This window comes from Mauremys reevesii, linkage group 2 (genome assembly GCF_016161935.1).
Source record: "Mauremys reevesii isolate NIE-2019 linkage group 2, ASM1616193v1, whole genome shotgun sequence".
NCBI lineage: Eukaryota > Metazoa > Chordata > Testudines > Geoemydidae > Mauremys > Mauremys reevesii.
In genome coordinates, this window is record NC_052624.1 from 164,463,280 (window position 1) to 164,482,291 (window position 19,012).

At 38.6% G+C, this 19,012-nt stretch overlaps 1 long non-coding RNA gene across 2 annotated transcripts; it reads right to left on the reverse strand.

Annotated features, from left to right (window-relative positions):
- Positions 1-6,532: 6,532 nt before the first annotated feature.
- LOC120396480 lies at positions 6,533-18,214 on the reverse strand. 2 transcript variants are annotated; one of them, XR_005593168.1, is made up of 4 exons: positions 18,102-18,214; positions 11,196-11,305; positions 10,396-10,533; positions 6,533-7,212 (listed from the first exon to the last, which is right to left on the reverse strand). It is a non-coding gene; the product is annotated as an uncharacterized LOC120396480 (long non-coding RNA). The 2 variants fall into 2 exon arrangements; XR_005593167.1 differs by lacking the exon at positions 6,533-7,212 and having other exon boundaries at positions 7,999-10,533.
- Between the last annotated feature and the right edge of the window lie 798 nt (positions 18,215-19,012).

Here is a 19,012-nt window from a genome sequence, read left to right on the forward strand (position 1 = left end):
ATAATTTGAACACAAAAGCAGTAGGACATAACCTCACTATCTAAGTTATACAAAAACAATAGTCTCTTTCAGCAGAATTTATTATTGTTTTATGGTTACTCCAGTAAGAACTGTGGGTGCAAGGCAAATGGGGGTGGTGGAAGTTGTCTGATAACGTTGCTGTTATTTATTAATACCAAATTTAGATATGTTGCATAATGTCACATGTGTCTTGTGCTAGTTGGAATCTTCCAAACACTTGTTTGAAGACATCACTCAAATGACCTCCCTGCACCTTTAGGGGGGTGGGGATGGCAGGGGTATTTGACTGGCTGGCTGAACAAAGGGAACAGTGCTTTGTAGCTGGGGGGGCAGGGGATGAAAACTGCTGCAGAAAGGGTCAGCAAGGTCCTTGATGCATCACCTGGGAATGCAGGGTTTAAAAGGGGCAGCTCTGTGCCTGAAGTCTCCCTTTTTGCACGGACCAAGGCTGAAGCAGGAACCACCCGACCTCCCTTTTAGGTGATAAAATACCAGGTTTTTGGTCAACACCTGCTGGGGGCATTATGCTAGCTGCCCCTTTTTTAGGGGGTCTGGGAAGGAATTTTTTGCTTAGGTGCAGCTGGGGTTTTTTTTTTTTTAGCTTTCCCCACAGCAGGCTCTGTTCATGGTAGGCCATGTCGCAAATCATTATTTAAGTGTTGGTCAGATGTCCAGGGCAGGTACCCCATAGGGAGGATATACAGGGACTGGATAAATGGCTTAGAAAAGGACTTAAAAAAAGGTGTTCATTCAAGGAACAAATGGAAGGCATTTGGGGACTCCTACAATTGGTACAGCAGGGAGCTAACCCCACATTCTTATACCCACCAACACACTCTTGGGAGGGGTTGGGGGTGGATAGTAAGGTCCCGGCAACGGATTTGTTGGAAGGACCTAGATGATAAAAGAGGGGGATCTGGTAAAAGCCTCCGTGGGTAATTACAGAATAGACATGGGGTTACCTGCACTGTACATTGTTATCTGCCGTGTAGTCCCAGACATCTAATAATAAAGTTGTGGTCTGATTAAACCCATGTCAAATGTCTCCTGTCCTTCTTTCAGAATAGCCAGACAGTGAGTCAACCTTCTGTGTCCACGTGTCTAGTGACATTTTCAGATGCTATTTGGGAATGCAGATATTTTCTTCATTTCAAGGAAGGCAACCTCATCAACCAGATTTCCCTGTAATTACTGGATTCCCAAATATATTAGGAGTCATTAAATGGAAATAGAGAATGTAAAAGACTAGACTGAGCATTAATAAGAAGCACACAGAGGGTACATGGAACATTTACAGAAATATCACAAATTTACATATTCTTGCTCATGGAATGACTGTGTGATTTCTTTCCCCTAAAAAATCTTTTTTTTTAAACTTTGTATCCGCTTTTTAACAACCTTAGTTTGTGATCAATGTTTTTATAGGACCTCTAAAAAGAAAATCAGAGTAATATAGGCCCAGATCTCAGGATGTGACTGATCAACACATGTGAGAGGTGATTGCAAGAAAGTGACTTAAAGCTCACCTTTGAACTGTCTTATCCTGGTGCTTCTCTGTGTACGACCATCACACTGCCCCATGCCCCTCCCCTAACCCGTGCTGGCTTAGAACAGGCAGCTTCAAATGGCCACAGGAGGCTGGCACCTCAGCTCTGGGGTCAGCATGATGCACGGCATCCCAGCCATACCCTTCTACTGCAGCTATGTTCCGTTTTTCTCCATTCCCTTGCTCTGTAGACAACAGCGTGGGCAAGAGATGCTTTATCAGCTTTATCCTATTGGAAGATCACGGGCCCTGAGCTGGTTAAGCCAGCTTTAGGGTCAGTTTCCACTTGTGGTGCAGCTCAAAATGGTGGTGCCATATCAAAGAATATGGTCCATAGTCTTTTAAATAAGCTCACATACATGTGCATGCCTTCTAGGGCACTGAAAGATCAGACCCTTGGTTTAGTCCAGGGATCAGAAATCTTTGGCATGAGGCCTGCCAGGGTAAACACCCTGGAGGGCCGGGCCAGTTTGCTTACCTGCTGCATTCGGATGATCGTGGCTCCCACTGGCCGCAGTTCACTGCTCCAGGCCAGTGGGGGCGGCAGGAAGCGGCGTGGGCCGAGGGATGTGCTGGCCATTGCTTCCCACCGCCCCGATTGGCCTGGAGCGGCGAACCGCAGCCATTGGGAGCCACAATCGGCCAAACCTGCGGATGCGGCAAGTAAACAAACCGGCCCGGCCTGCCAGGGTGCCGCATGCCAAAAGTTGCCAATCCCTGGTTTAGTTAGTAGAAATTCACTAAGGAGTTGCAATAATTTACCACTGAGTCCATAGCGTGTTTTACCAAACACCCCTGGCAGACCTGAACACAGATATCTAAGGCATATGACCTAGTTTTCCCCTGATGTTCAGGCTTCTTCATAAGCCATGCAAACTTCAGAAGTAAAATAAGAGAAAAGGCAGCAGTTTAAAAACTGAAATAACCATTTCTGTAATGTCTAAGCAGATAATTTGAATCATCAACTATAACCATTTAAATTGCGAGAGGTTAATGCGCAGAATAACTAAACATCATACCACCTGGTTTTATTAACATTTGGAAAGAAATTGTACAGTTGAGAAATAGAAACTATATTACAGGTTTTAAGAAAAATTGCTAAACCAGAGATCTTACAAATATGAATCTGAAGAACCCCATAAAAATATATTTTTGCAAGCTGTTTCCAGATTTGCTGAATCAAAGTAAATTAATTTTAAAAGCCATCTACCAGATGGGGGAAATGTTCACATTTCCTAAAGTGTTAATGAAATGTAGTTATAGCAAAGTTACAACCATGCATTAGAAAAAAAAAACAAAATATATATTTGCAATGGCTGTGTGAAGCTAACAGCTGTCACAATAAAGTACTCAACTGGAAAAAGGCAAGTTATTTTCCTCTATTCTTAACCAAAGATACAACAACAAAATGTTGATTTCTTGCACATATCTATCTTAGTGAGTGCTATTTTTTTATGAGACAGAGGTTGTATCTTGTTCATAAATACAGTACCACTGAGATGGGTAATGATTCAGATAGACATAAATTCATTCAGATTGATACCAAGAACATTTATAAAGAGTGCCAACAGCCTAAAACCTCCTCAGTGTTGATTTCAAAGTTAGAACAGGTAGAACTTTATTCCTCTTTAGGGATCTTTGTGCAGTTCTTAGAAGCAGATGTTTTAAGATGCAGACAGTGAAGCAAGGAGACAACTGAGGCACAGATGCAGAAATTAGTGACAGATGAGTTTTGTATCAAGGGCCTAAAAGATTTCTTCCCCTCGCTATCCACAAAGAAAGAGAAAATTAATGGCCTAAAGATGGAGCTATATTTTCCAACAGGCTGAGGAGGACAAGGGTAAGATACTAAAGGGCTTTATCTTGACATCAGGGCATGCTGTTTTTTCTTAAACAAGAACCCTGCCCCCCACCACCACACACACAAGAACTCACAAAACAAGGAAAAAACAAACAATACACCCTTAAGTTATTTTTAGTAATCTTTCTCACCCATTGCTATGCTCGTGCCACACTGTCTGCTGTTCACTTCTCTTAATCCCAGTTGCAGAGCAGAGCAAATTTGAATGTTTTATCTTTACCTTCTAGCCCCTGTATCATGCAAAATCTCTGACCCAGTCTCCTTTCATGTCCCATTTGCCCGCTTTGCTAAGCCAGTGATGCTAGACTCAATGTGCCTTCTTATCCTTTCCACGTCTCCAGGTATTATGTCCACAAATCTATTCAACAAGCCTCTATCATTGCCTCCAAGAGATTCACTACTTCTATCTCATCTACACAAAGTGTGGGGGGAGGGTGTGCATATATATATATTAAACGGCAAATAAACTGCATTTACATAGAGTTAAGGTTACATTGCCATAGGTCACCCCCTTGAAGAACATTTAGTTGAGCACAACCCAAGGTTCTGAAAATGAGAAACTGCAGAGTTAACATTACCCATGCCTAGGCAACCTTAACTCTGCCCTCTTTCAGCAATGTCCTAATATGCCCCATTAACACATATCTTTACTCAGCCAACCCGACAGTTGCTGAAATGTACAACTTCTTCACCTCGTTTTACAGCCCCTTCACTATCATTCACAGGATTCCATCCAACACTATTAAAGGGGAAAAAAGGGAGGAGGGGAAGCTCACACCATCTTCCCTCTGTTCTCTTCGAGCAATGCCTCAATATTCACATGTATTGGCCCTTCACATAATAACATTCTTGTGGTTCCACATCCGGGCGTACACTCAGCCAACTATGCAGTAGGAATACCAGACGTATACAATTTAAGAATCAGTTCACAACCTTATAAGCAGCCTTACACTTATAGGATACCATTGCGCTTTCACTCAATCATCACTAAAGCATTAGAATCTTCTCGTAGTTCACCTCACTGCTGACATTATCCTTTAAAAGTCCTATGTCCTGCTATTGGCATAACCTACACAATTTTGCATAGATATGATACAGGTTGCATCCTGTAGGTACATGTGTACCTCTTGCTTTTACTCACATACATGAGAGCACAGAAAACATAGATCACCTCATATCACAACTCAGCTCTGTCACACACCTCAAAATAATCTACAGATCTCACACACACAGCTCTGTCAACTAGAGGTAACTACTGTCTCCACCATTCAGTACAACTACACCTGTCACCGATCACACTCACTTTACCTGGAGTGCATGCATATAATAAATGCTTAGAATGTTCTTATACCCCAGCTCATGACTGACAATACCCTTTGTAATATCTCCAACTCTGGTACCCTGCTAATTATATGACATGCACACTTTGGCAATGAAATGATGTATATCGAATCCTGAAGAGACACATGTACCTCTTCCCTTTGTTCACACACACACCAGAAGGAGCAAAGCATAGATCTGCTCATACCATAATCAGTAGGTCCCCAACTTCTTTCACCTCCCTTACCATCTTTCCCCATTTATCACCTTTTCCCATAACCCCTCCCTGCAGCCTAATACCCCTCTCCCCCACACCTATTTTTTCACCCAAAGACTTTGATTACACCAAAGTAAAATTGCCACCCATGACTCACAAATTGTAACAACCTCCAACCTCTTAATTCAAAACTTTTTGTCTTAGAAGGGGGTATGTGGTGGAGTGGGGATTAATTTATCCTTAGTCATATTAGTTGAAGGGTGAGTTCACAACCATCAATCTCAATGAGTTCTGTGATTCATCCAGTCATTAGCAACTCTCGGTTTAACAATACCAGGCATCAGAAAGGAACAATTTGGGGGAGGAGGAAGGTCTATAATTCAGGAACCTCTTGGTCAAATGATCCCAGATTTGGATTACTAACACTACACAACACCCTGAATGAGACAAATTCAAAGCAACTGATTAACTTTCAGGATTTTAGAGCACTTAAAGAATAGAGATTTAAAGCATGTAAGATTGTGGGAATGGAAACCATTTTGCCATTTTTTTCTCTATTGTTTCATGCACAATATAAAAATGTACACATTCTTAAATAACAGTCTCAGTCTGGGTCCACAAAAATGTATTGAGTGCAATTCCACTGCCTTGGTTTGAGACCATTTTGACCCACAAATTATCAATAGTTTGATCTCTAGGCGAAATAACAATAAAACAAAAAAAAAAGTAGAATTTTAAAATGGCTACTTTTTCTGGGCTTATATATCCAGAGACCCTGGCTCAAATTACTCCAGATTTTGGTCACTAAGCCTACCCTACTGCACCCTACTGAGATACACCAAATTTCAAAGAAATATGAATAAGCACATCCATTTTAGAGGACTTATAAAGATCAACCTTTAAACAGATGTCATGATTTAACTATAGTAGCATTCCTGGCACCGCTATAATAAAAAAAACTAACTTAAAAAAATTAAATATCACAATTAAATCATGACTTATGGATGCTTTGCTGAGTACCTCTATGATCTTAATACTGTCCTTTTTGTCCTCCAGCCTTCCCCCTCTCTTAATGTGTCATGTTGAAAATAGACTGCTTGCTCTTTGAGCAGGGATAGTGTCTGCACACAGTTTGTGAGATGCTTGCACCTTTTTTTTCTTGAAAAAAATATAGTAACTAATAAAACTGGTCAATTTTTTTGACAGAATACTTTTCACTTAGAAAATGCAGTTTAGACACAAATGAATAATATGGGAACATATTTATTTTGATTAACTTTTCAATGGTAAAATCCAGTTAGTTTTATTTTCTTGATTCAATAATGCTGAAACATTTCATTTTGATTCATTTTTTCAACTTTTATATTCTCTGAAAATATTAATGTTATTACATTTCTATCTAAATTTAAAATACTAACTATTATAGAGGTAATATAAAGTAGTTTATATGATATTATGTTCTGATAGTTCCAAATATTTTTTCTCAGTTTTTATTTCTTAGAAAATTTTGAATTTCAGCTTTTAGTTTTGATTCAGAATAAAAATAAATTTTGAAATGTCAGATTCCTGCAAAATAAAAAATCTGGGTAAGCTTTGCCTATCTTGTTCTGTGTCAAGTAACATATGTTCGTTCCTTGATGTTGCAAACTGGCTCAGAGCATTCCTTTGTGTCAGGTTTTCCTATCTACTTTCAGATGTCACCAGCCTGTTTTAGGTCCTTCTTTTTCCCACCCTCTCCCTTTTTTAAGACTGATGTTTTAGTATGTCATCAGTCATTAAAAAAATACTATCAAAGGACTAGTGTGTGGATATAATTTAGTCCTCAGTTCATCTGAAATATGCAACCTTCCATATAAGCCTGTTGAAGTTGTAGAATTGGCTCAGTGGGCTGCCAATCTCTTCATCTCAAAGCTATAAGATTGACTAAAGTATTTACATTTTTTTCCTCATGTTCATATCCATAGCTCTAGGCATGAAATATTACATACTACTTTAACTGAAACTCCAATTCCCACCCCCCATGTATGCCCACAAGTAGAATATGCTTGGAAAAGGAGTTATCATACAGCAGCAAAGGTGGAGATAGTCTTGGAGGAACAATTGGAATTGTTTCTTATTCTGCTAAAAGGTTATTAATCTTCTATTATTGTTGTGGTATCTTCATTATCCAATGTAATATTTTTATCCACAGCCAATTTTTTTTTTGTCTTTATGGTTCTTCCAATATCAAATGTAGACTTCAAGTACCTGTGATGGAAGGTCAAGGAATGGTGCAATATTATAAAACAGCCTCTAAAATGTCTATAAATTATATTCAGAAAGCATTTCTGATACCATAGTACACAAATAGTTAGATTACGTTCACAGTCTTAGAATATGTATAGGTAAAAAAAAATGCAATTTTTTGTAGCAATTTTTTGTGCAACTGTCTTTTTATTACAGCATCTAATTAGATTCAGATCCCTTTTTTCCTTTCACTTGAACTAGTATTAGATTAGCTCCCTACAAGAATTAATCAAGAATTGAGCAGGGGGCTGGACTAGATGACCTCCTGAGGTTTCTTCTTACTCTAATAGTCTATGATTCTATTCTAATCCCATACTAGTGCAAATGAAGGATAAACCTTGGGTTTATTCAGGATGTTTTAGGATGCCTTTAGAAAAGTTTCTCAGATAAAGGTTTCTCAGCATTTTATCTATTTCAATTTAGATTCCAAGAAAGTTAATAAAATCAGTCTATTCTGATACATTTAGTGCTGCATAATGACAGATATGTACCATGAACTTAATCTATATGACTCTCGGGCCAGATTACAGCATTTATGACTCTCATGAAACTATTTCAGATAGAGCATTTCAGTCAGCCAGAAAAGAACTCTCCTCCATATGGGGCTGTTGTCAGTGTTGTGCTCTCTGCATGCTGTACTGGCTCTGGCTAGATAGCCCGTACAACAGCAAAAACTGCCCTAGAAGATCACAGACTCAGTTCAGTGGTGAAGGCGCTCTGCCAGGTTTATTGTCAACAAAGCACAGTAATAGCACCCCATAGAGTCTACAGAGATCTCAGACATGTATTCCCATTATAAAGGACCAGCTCAGTGAGTAGCAGGACTTTCTGTTCCTCCCATGCCAAAGAAACTCCTCATGAGACCCCTTGTAGCGGTGCACTTCACCGCTCCTCTCAAAAACCAACAGGAGACCTCTCTGGGCAAACACCAGTGCCCTTTTATTTTCAGTGTTCCCACCACCTTTTATATACAGTTCAATTCAGCCCAGGTAGCCCCTTGGAGGACAGCTAGCTTCTGTAGCTAGCTGGGAACTCCAGCCTAAGGCTCCTCCCTTTCTTGTTCCCCCCACTGTCTGCAAGCTTTATACAGCCCCCTGGCCCATAAAACCCATAGGTGTTTTTTCTTTAGCCCAGCAATGAGCTACACCCTGCCAGCTCCAATTAATTCCCCTTAATGGGAGCTGGGGCTAACAGGGGCCTAGCCAGGTCTCCTAGCCAGCACCCTGTTACACTCCTCTTTTATACACTGATATAAGTTGTGTGTTGCCCCTCTAATGTGGTTAGTTACTACCCTTTACCTTGTACCTGTTGGTTCAATCATCACCCTGTCATCCTAACCTTATCTTTGGAGGGAGGGGTCAGTGTGTCTCTGTATCATTTTCAGGGAGTATCTTTACACTATAACTTTGCATCAAGGGTTTATGTGAATACATAGTGTCCAGTAGCTATTAGTGTCCGTTTTTGCAGTGCCAGTCATGTTCTTACCAAGTTCATGTACTGGACAATGAACTTGTAAGCAGGCATTTGCTTTGTAAAAGGGCCTGAGTTTTGCACACAGCCTGAACTTTGCTAACTTTGACAGCAGCAGTGCCTGACTTTTGCGAACTTTAATTCAGGCCTGAGGCCTTGCACTAGGCCCCATGCTTCAGGCTCTCTCTTTCTACTACAGGGGTCTCAATTTGTAGCACATTTGTAGCAGGGAAGAACTGAACAATATGTTGGTGCCAGCAATCTGCAGGCTCCTTTTTGCTTTAATAAATAAAATAGCACTATTAAGGTCAGGATTTAGGCACCTGTGGAAGTAGCAGAGTGACACCATCTAATATACTGAAAAACTCACATTTACAAAACAAGATGTTCTGATACAAATGGGGTGGTGAGGAGGTAGGGAAGATTGTATCTAGTGTTGTATGCTGAAAAATCTCTCAACTCTCAGGACAAAATTCACTTCTGTGCAGCACTTAAATTTCACTTGAACCTTCAAAATTGGGCCCTCTGCCTAACGGTGAATTTCACCTGCAAGTTGCAGTGAGGGCTCCTCAGAATTGCTGCACAGTCATCACTTTCAAAGTATGCCATAGACCTTAGCTGCAGAATCTTGCTATACCAGACCTTCTAAGTTGATGGCCATCAGGCCGTCTTAATAGATTCAACAGAGACATTTAGGGTGGAAAAAAACAACAACCTACACAAAAGCATATTTAAACATACATTATGGACTCATTCAACTACCCATTTATGAAAGCCAAGCATCTTTTCCAATTGCATCTCTTTAGTTGACTGGAAGGCATTCTGCCCATCAACTTGGAATCAATCCTTTTCAGAATAAAGTAGTAGCAAAAATAACAGCAATCAATTTTTATACAGGGAGGTGTTGTTGAAATGTTTTCCTTAAGGGGAAAAAAAACAGATTTATGAGCATCTGCAGCTGCAGAATATGTTACCTTCCAAAATCTTAAGCTCATTCCTGTGCATGTGTCCCCCTTTTGTATAATTCCCTAGGAAGTCCTACAAAACTCTTCCAACTACACCATAGGGATCCAGCATATTTTAGCTGATGGCACTGAATATGATTCAGGTAGAGTTTCTTGGCAGGACAAATAGCTGGAATAAGAAACAAGCTGCCAAACTCAGCAATGGAAGCAAATAGTACCAAATGAGTTCAACGAGGAACAGGTCCAGTGTTTGGAAGGAGAAAATATAGGGGTTCCAGTCATTAAGTAAAATTAATGTTGAGAAGAAACTCTAATGCTGAGGTTGAAAACAAAGCAATATGTCACATCAATGAGTACTAATGCATTTCTAGAAGAAAACCAATGAGTGGAATAATTGTTCAAGCCCCAAGTCCTTCCTCAAGGTGAAGAGCAAACTCAAATCCATCTGCAAGTTGCTGCACATCTCCTGGGAGATATTGTGTACCCTCCATTCTCATTGAATGCAATTTATTTCTATAGATTGTTTCATTATCTCCAGTAGCTATCATTGGCATGAGTACAGTCAATAACAATGTGAATCATTCAGCTACTACAGAGGAATCTTTTCTGACTTTCTGTGGATGGGGAGGCTTTTCTTGAGATGAACAAAGTGTTCCAAAATAGCCTCTGAAAATGTTGCTAGGCACTTGAATGCAGAAGGCTGACTCACTTGACTTGATGCCCATTGGTCCTTTTTGGAAAGTCACAGTAGTTATGTAAAAGCATTCCTGATGGTTTTCAACATGTTCTGAATTCAAAGAGAGTCAAGGTTGCTCAACAGCTTGCAGGATTATGCACCTAGTGCATGCTGCAAATGACAGGAAATGGATTGCAGTATTAATATAAACTATAGTATTATTCATTTTAATCAAATTCGAAACAAAATATATAGTGTTTAACCTACATCAAAAGCTGAAACTTCCAAGGACATGCTGTGAATAACATTCTAAGGGATAACATATTTTTGCACAGTATTTATTTGAATGTGATGATGAATTTTCACATAGAAAAAGCTCTGGTTTTTTAATTATTATTATTTTTATTGTCCTGACCCCTCACTAACTATGTTGATGGTCACCTGGGCTACTGAAGTATTTAGTATTTTATATAATTTCTAAAGCAACTAAGAATGTATCCTTGTATCACATAAATATTTTATATTAGGCACAGCCCTGCTGCAGATGTGATGTTAATAACTGAATGAGCCCATTTGGATTTAATTTGTTTTATGCCAAAGAATCCTTAAAAAACCCAGCAACCCTGAAATAGTGTTTTCCTGTGGTGATTTTTTACATATGTTAGTGGTAGTGCAAGTAAGCTGCAATGCATGGAGAATAAATGGTGGGGAATGAAAATGAGGATTTCCAGAAATATCTGTTTGGATTCAGAAAGGGAAACAGGAGCACTGCATAAGTTTTACCATGATAAGGTTTCACTGTTTTGTTTTGTTTTGTTTTTTGTTGCTTATACCTTATTCCATTCACAATGTTCCCATCTGCATCACCAGCTTGCTTTTCTTCCCTTAGGACTGCAGGGTGTTTTAATAATAGGCCTCCAAGACCCTTACAGCAACAAGAAGTCTGATAAAATAAAAAGAAAAAAGAGCTGAAGTGATCCCTGGAGAAAGACAACATATTTTCCTATTTTCTTTTCCATTCCACAACAGATTGATGGGTTGAGCTAATAAAAGCCCACTGGCATTCCAGCAAATCCAGATACATTTTGCTTGTCAGGTAGCAGTTAAAAGTTCTAAATATTAGCATTTATAATTTAGTTGTCCTCCATTTCTTTAAGTGCACTTAAACATATGTAAGCCTAATAATTTAAATTTTCAGCCTGTTTTAGTAGGTACCAGCAGCTAGAGAATGGTATGAAAACTGCTCATTGGAGATTTCTTTCACCCTTCATTCCACTGGCTTACTGAAAAGAATGTATTTGAATGACTAGAATATTGTTTAGTTTTTAGGCATATGTTCTTAACATTTGGCAGACCTGAAAGTTATGTTAATTCAGATTATGAACCCAAATGCTAACCCAAACAAATTTTGAGCAGATTTAGGCAGAACATGGCATACCCTGAATCAAGGCCCCTGCATGATGACAGGGATCACTTGTTGCTGGTCTTCTTGTATACAGATCTCAAGAATATTCAGCTGCTGAGTTGGATCCCTTTCCCCCCCCCCATTAATGAGTTATCTGAACTGCCTTCTTTTAAAAAAATTGATTGCTATTCAGCATATTTCAACAAACACTCAATGTGAATGTATTTCAACCTGTAAACTGTTGTGAGCTATTTGCCCTGTGACTATGTCTTCAGTGATTTCCCATTAGAGCACATTGGAAATTTTTCAATGAAACTTTGTCAAAAAATGCTGTTTTGTTAAAATGAAAACTGTACATGAAACAAGGCCAGGTTCAACAAATTTCCTGACTCCAAAAAATATTAGGAAAGCTTTGTTTCAACATTTTCAAAATGAAAAAAAAACTTTTTTTTCAAGTTTGAAATAACTTTTCATTTTGAAACTTAAGCTAATTTGACTGACAAAAGGTTAAAGGTCAAAATCGAAATGAAAAGTTTTATCTGAACCCAAAACAAACAAGCAAACAAAAATGAGTTTTGGTTTGTGAATTCTTTTGGAAATTAATTTTTTGTCTTAGTTTGAGATGAGGGGGGAGGGAGGAATAGAATTCTTTCAAATATTTGTGGACTAGGAAAGCCATTTCCCACCCAATTTTGCTTGCTGTTCATTATTCATGATGTGTTACATCAACATGATATTGCTTCTGCGCCCTGATTGGATGCTTGAAATGAATAGGGGGAAATTAAAGATTGCCACACTAATACTTCTGGTACGAGTCTTTGTGAACATAGATTTTTGTGAGTATTCAAAGACTTCGTTTTTCAACAAAAATTCTTGAGAGGAAAAATTCACTCATACATATGTCCAGGAAAGTGAATTAAAAGAAGCTGTGTAAGTACGTTTGGAAGCAAATATGTTTTTTATTTGAATAAATGTTTGTGAATACATTTTTGTGATCTTCACATAAGTGTAATCTGGAGGGACTCTGGACCTGTAACATGTATGAAAATTTAGGTTCAGCGTTCATCCAAACTATAGTTTTTGTGCTAAATTCTCCTCCTCCTAGTCTATGTGCTAGAGGAAGTAGTGTCTTGCTCTTTATTCATTTTTGCTCAGGGAGGGACAATGAGTCACTTTGTTCTCTTTCCCCATAGGATCAAGAGGATATTCTTATTTTCTTTTGTCCTTGTAAAGGTAATATGAGAAGGGAGAAGGCTGCTTTTCTTCTGCAAGGGTCCTCTGGTCATTTCCATTTGTGCAATTGGTGGCTTTGACCTTATCTTCCACAACTTTCTGAAAAGTTGTGTCCATGAGGATTGCATGAATGCTCCCTTGTGATACCAAACATTCAAAGCCTAAAATTATATAAGGGAGTACAACTCCCCAACTGCCCCAGTTCCTTGTTCTCCATCACAAAGCACATACAAAGTTCCTTGCAGATGCCTCTTCATTGCCCTTTCTCACAATGCCATTGTTTATGAGTAATTAGTATAAGGAGGTAGCAATAAAGTAGAAAAGGTAGAGGGCCTGCCTGGAAAGCCTTTATATCTTCTGGCAGAGCAAAAACGCTCAGTCAGTACATCATCTCTGCTGTTGAGATGCCACTGTTAGCTTCATGCTTGTGGATCCTTAGAAGTGAGTTCTCAGGCAAGTGAGTGAGTCTGGGAAATATTCTTGAGAGTCAAACAAATCCTCAGGCAACCCCTTTAAAAAATTGCAAGTGTCATACATGATATTCAATAATCAGCAATATTTTGAAGTTAATTCTCAAATGTCAAAAACTTAAGATATCCAGGATTCATATTTTTATAATGTATTTGCTGTGAAATACATATTTCAAATAAGATATAAAACTGAGGTCCCGAATGGCCACTTTATGGCACTTTCAAGCGAGCAGTGTGTTTAATGTTAGTTTCAGTGTCCTGGCTAAATTCCAAAACTAGTAATTACATTTTGCTTACCCAGAAATTATGGGAAATTTTATTAGATAAAGTATCCTATGTTTCAGTCATCAGCTAATGTACAGCACTGCTGTGTAATATAAGACCTGTCATTTTAGACCTATGTGAAACTCAGTGGTTGAGTCATTTTGGGGAAAAGGAGAAAAGTTTGGATCACATGATACCACTGTAAGTCGACCTAAGTTAAAGTCAACTACGTAACTGATCATGAACATCACTTTATATATTTGGGTATTAAGAAACCTAAAAAATCAGTCAGACTCAGCCTAAATGATCCCATTTTGGGTTGGTACCATGTGAAATGCAGAGTATTTAAAGAAGTAATACAAAACCATAATTGCCTGCTAGGAACCTGCAGGAACTCCCCTTGACTTCAATGGGAGCAAGATTGGACTTTTTACAAAAATAAAAGGTCAAACCAATTCCAGTTAAACCAAGAAACAAATCTTGCCTGAAGACAGAAGAAAAAAGTGCTATTATTCTTGTTCTGTTTATCATTATGTATTAATGATTTTATGTATGTATTTTTGAACACCTCTAACCTTTTTCATTCTTGAAGCAGAAATACTGAAAATTCATGAGAATTGCAGACCCCAGAGATGCAAAGAAGGATCAGATGATTATCTGAAGTGACACTATTGTTATGCATAATTACACACAGCTGAATAAAACAACTAACTTCCTAAAGATGCATGAACTAAGGGGGTTCATAAGCATTCTTGTATTTTCTAATTTCCTTCACTATACAACAACTGCCTATGATTACTGAAGTGGAAGCTGTACTTGAAAAATAAATGATCCATCAGCCAACTTGAATGGTCCAGTGGTCAGGGCATGAGACTTGTTGTTGAGAGACCTGGTTTCCGTTTGCAGCTTTGCCATTCACTGGCTTTGTGACAGGGGACAAATGATAGCATTAATTGCTATCGGACTCAGTTGCCCCATTGGTAAAATGGGGATGATAATGCTTAACTACTTCTCAGGTATGCTGTAGAGTTAATTACTGTAAACACTTCAGTTAAAACTCTGCACAAATGTAAATCCTGATTTTAAAATAATTTGGGTTCATATCACTTTATACCCATATCATGTACATTGCCGATTACTCTTTCAGTACCATTTGGAATGTAGAAAGATGCTAACAATCTGCTGAGGCATTATGAGACAACAGCCCTTGTTGCTTCATTTAAAGGACATCTTACTCTTTCTTGGCTCTGTAATACATGTTGGGGACAAACACCACAAGCTGGCTAAACTGCAGCATTCAAATTGATGTCCAGGCGGAGGATGCAAAGCCAGACAGCTGTTGCTAAAATATCTGCTGTTGCTGTTGGCACTTCTTCCATTGTTGCTACTCCTGTTCAATGGCCTCCAAGGTCTCAGTGACAGTGATCACGGTTATCCCAAGCCAGGAAGATGAAGCCAATTTTTGTAATGAGAAAATTGAAGTGCTAGTGCAGAAGATAACTACCCCCCTGCTGCTTTCTGTAGGATAATGGGACCTTGATGAAGCAAAGTTTGGTACATCAACACAGTGTCAGTAAAAAAAAAAAAAAGCAGCTTTGTATAGAAAAAACTGTTTTTGTGCCTTGATTAAGAGGCATAGAATACTTTTAACAACTGTTTGGATTACATTTCAAATGTATGCTTGTTAAATACGTGAATGTTATTAATCCTACTGTAGGAAATTCAGGCAAAGATGACCAGATGTTTCACTTTGACTGATTAATCCTTTCTCCCCTCCCTAACAGAAGGTCCTGCTGTCCTAGAGATTTTTGTTGGAATGTCCATTGACTTTTTCCTCTTTAGTGCTGTGGGCTCGAGAAGCACAAATACCAGAAAGCAAAGTTGTGTTCTGTTGCTTGTGTCTGAAAACACTATCTTATTTTACAAGAGGTGTAAGAGGAGGTATTGTTCATTAACCAATACTCACAGTCAAACCAATTATTTATTTCCTGAAAGCAAAATGTTCTCTCACAAATAACCGCTATGGGAATTCTGATTACATATTGATATTGTATTTTGATATTATAATATGTATCTGATTACATATTATTGATATTACCATTCTTATATCTCACCAAATTCCTTAAAATGCAGAGCAGAGGCTCAGATATTCTGCAGTGTTAGAGGCTCTATTCAGAAAAGTAATTAAACACGTGCCTAACCCCATTAAATGACAGAGGATCATCATGACTGGGGCTTTGTTGAACACATAGCAAGAGCCAGTCCCTTCCCTGAAGAACTTAGGGCTTGTCTATACTTACAACTAAATCAGTGCTGATTCATGAGAATTGCATGTGATCGATGCAGCGGTGTTGATTTAGCAGGTCTGGTGAAGACCCGCTAAGTCAATGGGAGAGCGCTCTCCCATCAATGTCTGTGCTTCAGCTCCCAGCATAAGGTAAATCGGCGGAATAGCATCTCAGTAGATACCACTGTAAGTCGACCTAAGTTAAAGTCAACTACGTAACTGAAGTAGTGTATCTTAGATCAACCTACAGCTTATTAGACAAGACAGAAAAAGAGCAGGAGAAAGGAAATAATTATTATCCCCATTTTACAGATGGAGACCTGAGGCACAGAGATCAAGGTCACACAGGAAGAACTGGAGCAGAATTCAGATCTCCTGAGTCCCAGTTGAGTGCCTTACCCACAAGACTGGAGCCATGTTGGAACCAGAATGTCCTTTTCATAGGATATGATGCAATTTTGAAATTTGTTTTAATTCCAAATTGGAACAAGAATAAAAAACTTTGAAATTTCCAACAAAATTAAATGTTAAAAAAAGTCTTTTGGATCCATCAAAGCATTCAATTTTTATAAAATTGACATTTTTTTCCTGATTTTGACTTTTTAAATTTTGTTTTCAATTTATAGTATAATATAAAATATAAATACAGAAATAATTATTTTAAAAAGTACTTGAGAAACAAAAAGTTTAAGTGTTCCAATATAAAGTGAACCATTCCGTTTTGATATCCTAATGCTTCACTTCAATTTTTGTCTAAACTAAATTTCACCGAAATTGAGACCTACGTGTGGAAATTTTTGAGTTTCACAAAACGGCATTTCCCAACAGAAAACTTTCAGTTGGGAAATTTTCCATCAGCTTAATACAAGACCATCCTTCTGCTCTAATATGTGGGTGCTTTGACAGCCAACTCGCATTTTCTAGGTGATTCTCATACAGCCTCAGAAAATGAGAGAAAATGGTATTAACAGATGCACAAGCAAACCTTGGGATTGAATGTATTAGAAATGGTAGACACAGAAATGTGATAACACTCCTTACTGTCAAGCTTTCATCTGTACCTGTGGTGTCCATCTGCCACTTGTTGGCATTGTACTTTGTTCCATTGTGAGCATCTCCCACTATTGTAGCGAGGTATCTGCATTCATATGAGTTTAGTGAATTTTTTTTCCCTTTACAATGCAAATGACAGTGTTTTCTTGAAACTATTCACAAGTCTGCCTAAATCCTATTTACCTCTTTATTTGCTATTGCTAAATATAGAAACAAAGAAATACTGCACAATAGAGAAGAACAGATAATATAAAAAACGAGTCTCTACACTAAACTCTGCATGACTCGTACTCTAAGCTCCTGTGACATGATGCAAAATGGTGCATCGCTAATTACTGTGGATTACATACCCTCTCTCAGTTAGGAGGATAAAAACTTTAGGAAGCATCCTCTCTCAAAATCTGATAAACATTGACAAGTCCATTTTGTTGTATAACATTGTGTTGATAGTACTGTAGTGTTTTCAAGGAGAATACGAAAAAAAATAATTTAACAGGATATTTACTCAGTGATTCTTCATCGGTGGGGAAAAAAAAATCAAAGCCAAAGTTATACTGCAATAATTTGAATTCATTTGTGGCATATAGTATACATCAACCTAAGTGATTTTTTTTTAAATAAGGCAAAAACTCTGAAGTTATATGCCTTGCCTTATAATTTTCCATACTTACCTATTTAATAATTATAATTAAGTAGTTAATACAAGCTTCTGAAGTAGATAATTGTTATATCATTTCACCTACTTATGAATGGTAGCCACTTCTGGAGTGGAACACAGCAGCTGCTGGACAGTCAACAATTACACTACATATCAGTTTAGCCAAGAAAACTGTAATTAGTTAAAGCCACAGGGGAAACTTTAGGTATTCCTGCATTGGAGCTTGGTCAAGATACCAGGGTTATCATCACTAGCTACCCTTATTAAAAACACTATGGGTCTTCTTTTTTTATAATACCGGTAATAAAACAATAATGTAAGATAAATGTAATGAATGCATTTTAAATAAATAACTACAATGCTTGGTACCTTGGTTTTATGTCATTTCACAGATTCCTCCTCCAAGATCAGCTTGTTCCCTATCACTTGTGACGGGGCAAGGCCAGATGGCTATAAAAAAAGTAGTAGGAGACAGATGTGTTAGCCCCAGGTTAAACCAATCCCTGTTAACAGAATAAGTAAATTGCAGCTGCTCCAGGTCAATTAAGACACCTGGGGCCAATTAAGATCTTTCCAGAGGCAGGGAAGATAGCTAGGTTGATTGGGACACCTGAAGCCAGTTAGGGGCTGGCTGAAACTAGTTAAAAGCCTCCCAGTCAGTAAGAAGCACGTGTCAGGAGCTGTAGGAGGAAGCTATGCTGTTGGAGGAACTAAGCAGTATGAATCCACATCAGGTGCAAGGAAGGAGGCCTTGAGGTAACGGTGAAGGAGATATTGAGTGGGGGCCACTATCGGGAAGTGGCCCAGGGAATTGTACACCTCCTATTTCCAAAAAAGTCAGCTACCATAGCTGCTACTATTAGGGTTCCTGGGCTGGAGCCTGAAGTAGAGAGTGGGCCTGGGCTCCCCTCTCCCCTCCTTGATTAATCACTGAGACTGGGAGACTCCCTTGTTGGCTTATGATGAAAACGGCTCAGTAGTCTGTGACCTTTGCCTCTAGAGAGAGGAGGGCTATGTGGAGAGTCTGAGGCTAGCGAAATCCACCAGGAAGCGCAGGACCCACTGAGACAAGGACAGAGCTTTGTCACACACTGTATAGACATGGATTCAATACTGAACTGTAACTTTTTTTTTTCTACCAGAACTTGTGATGCATGGAGGTAGTCTCCCATCAAAGTATTAATGAAAGTTTGACCCTGTTTAGCCTGTGTGAATTCATGAGTTCACAGGGCAAGGTGGTATGGCAATCCATAAATCTTAGGGCTTCTGCGCAACAGATA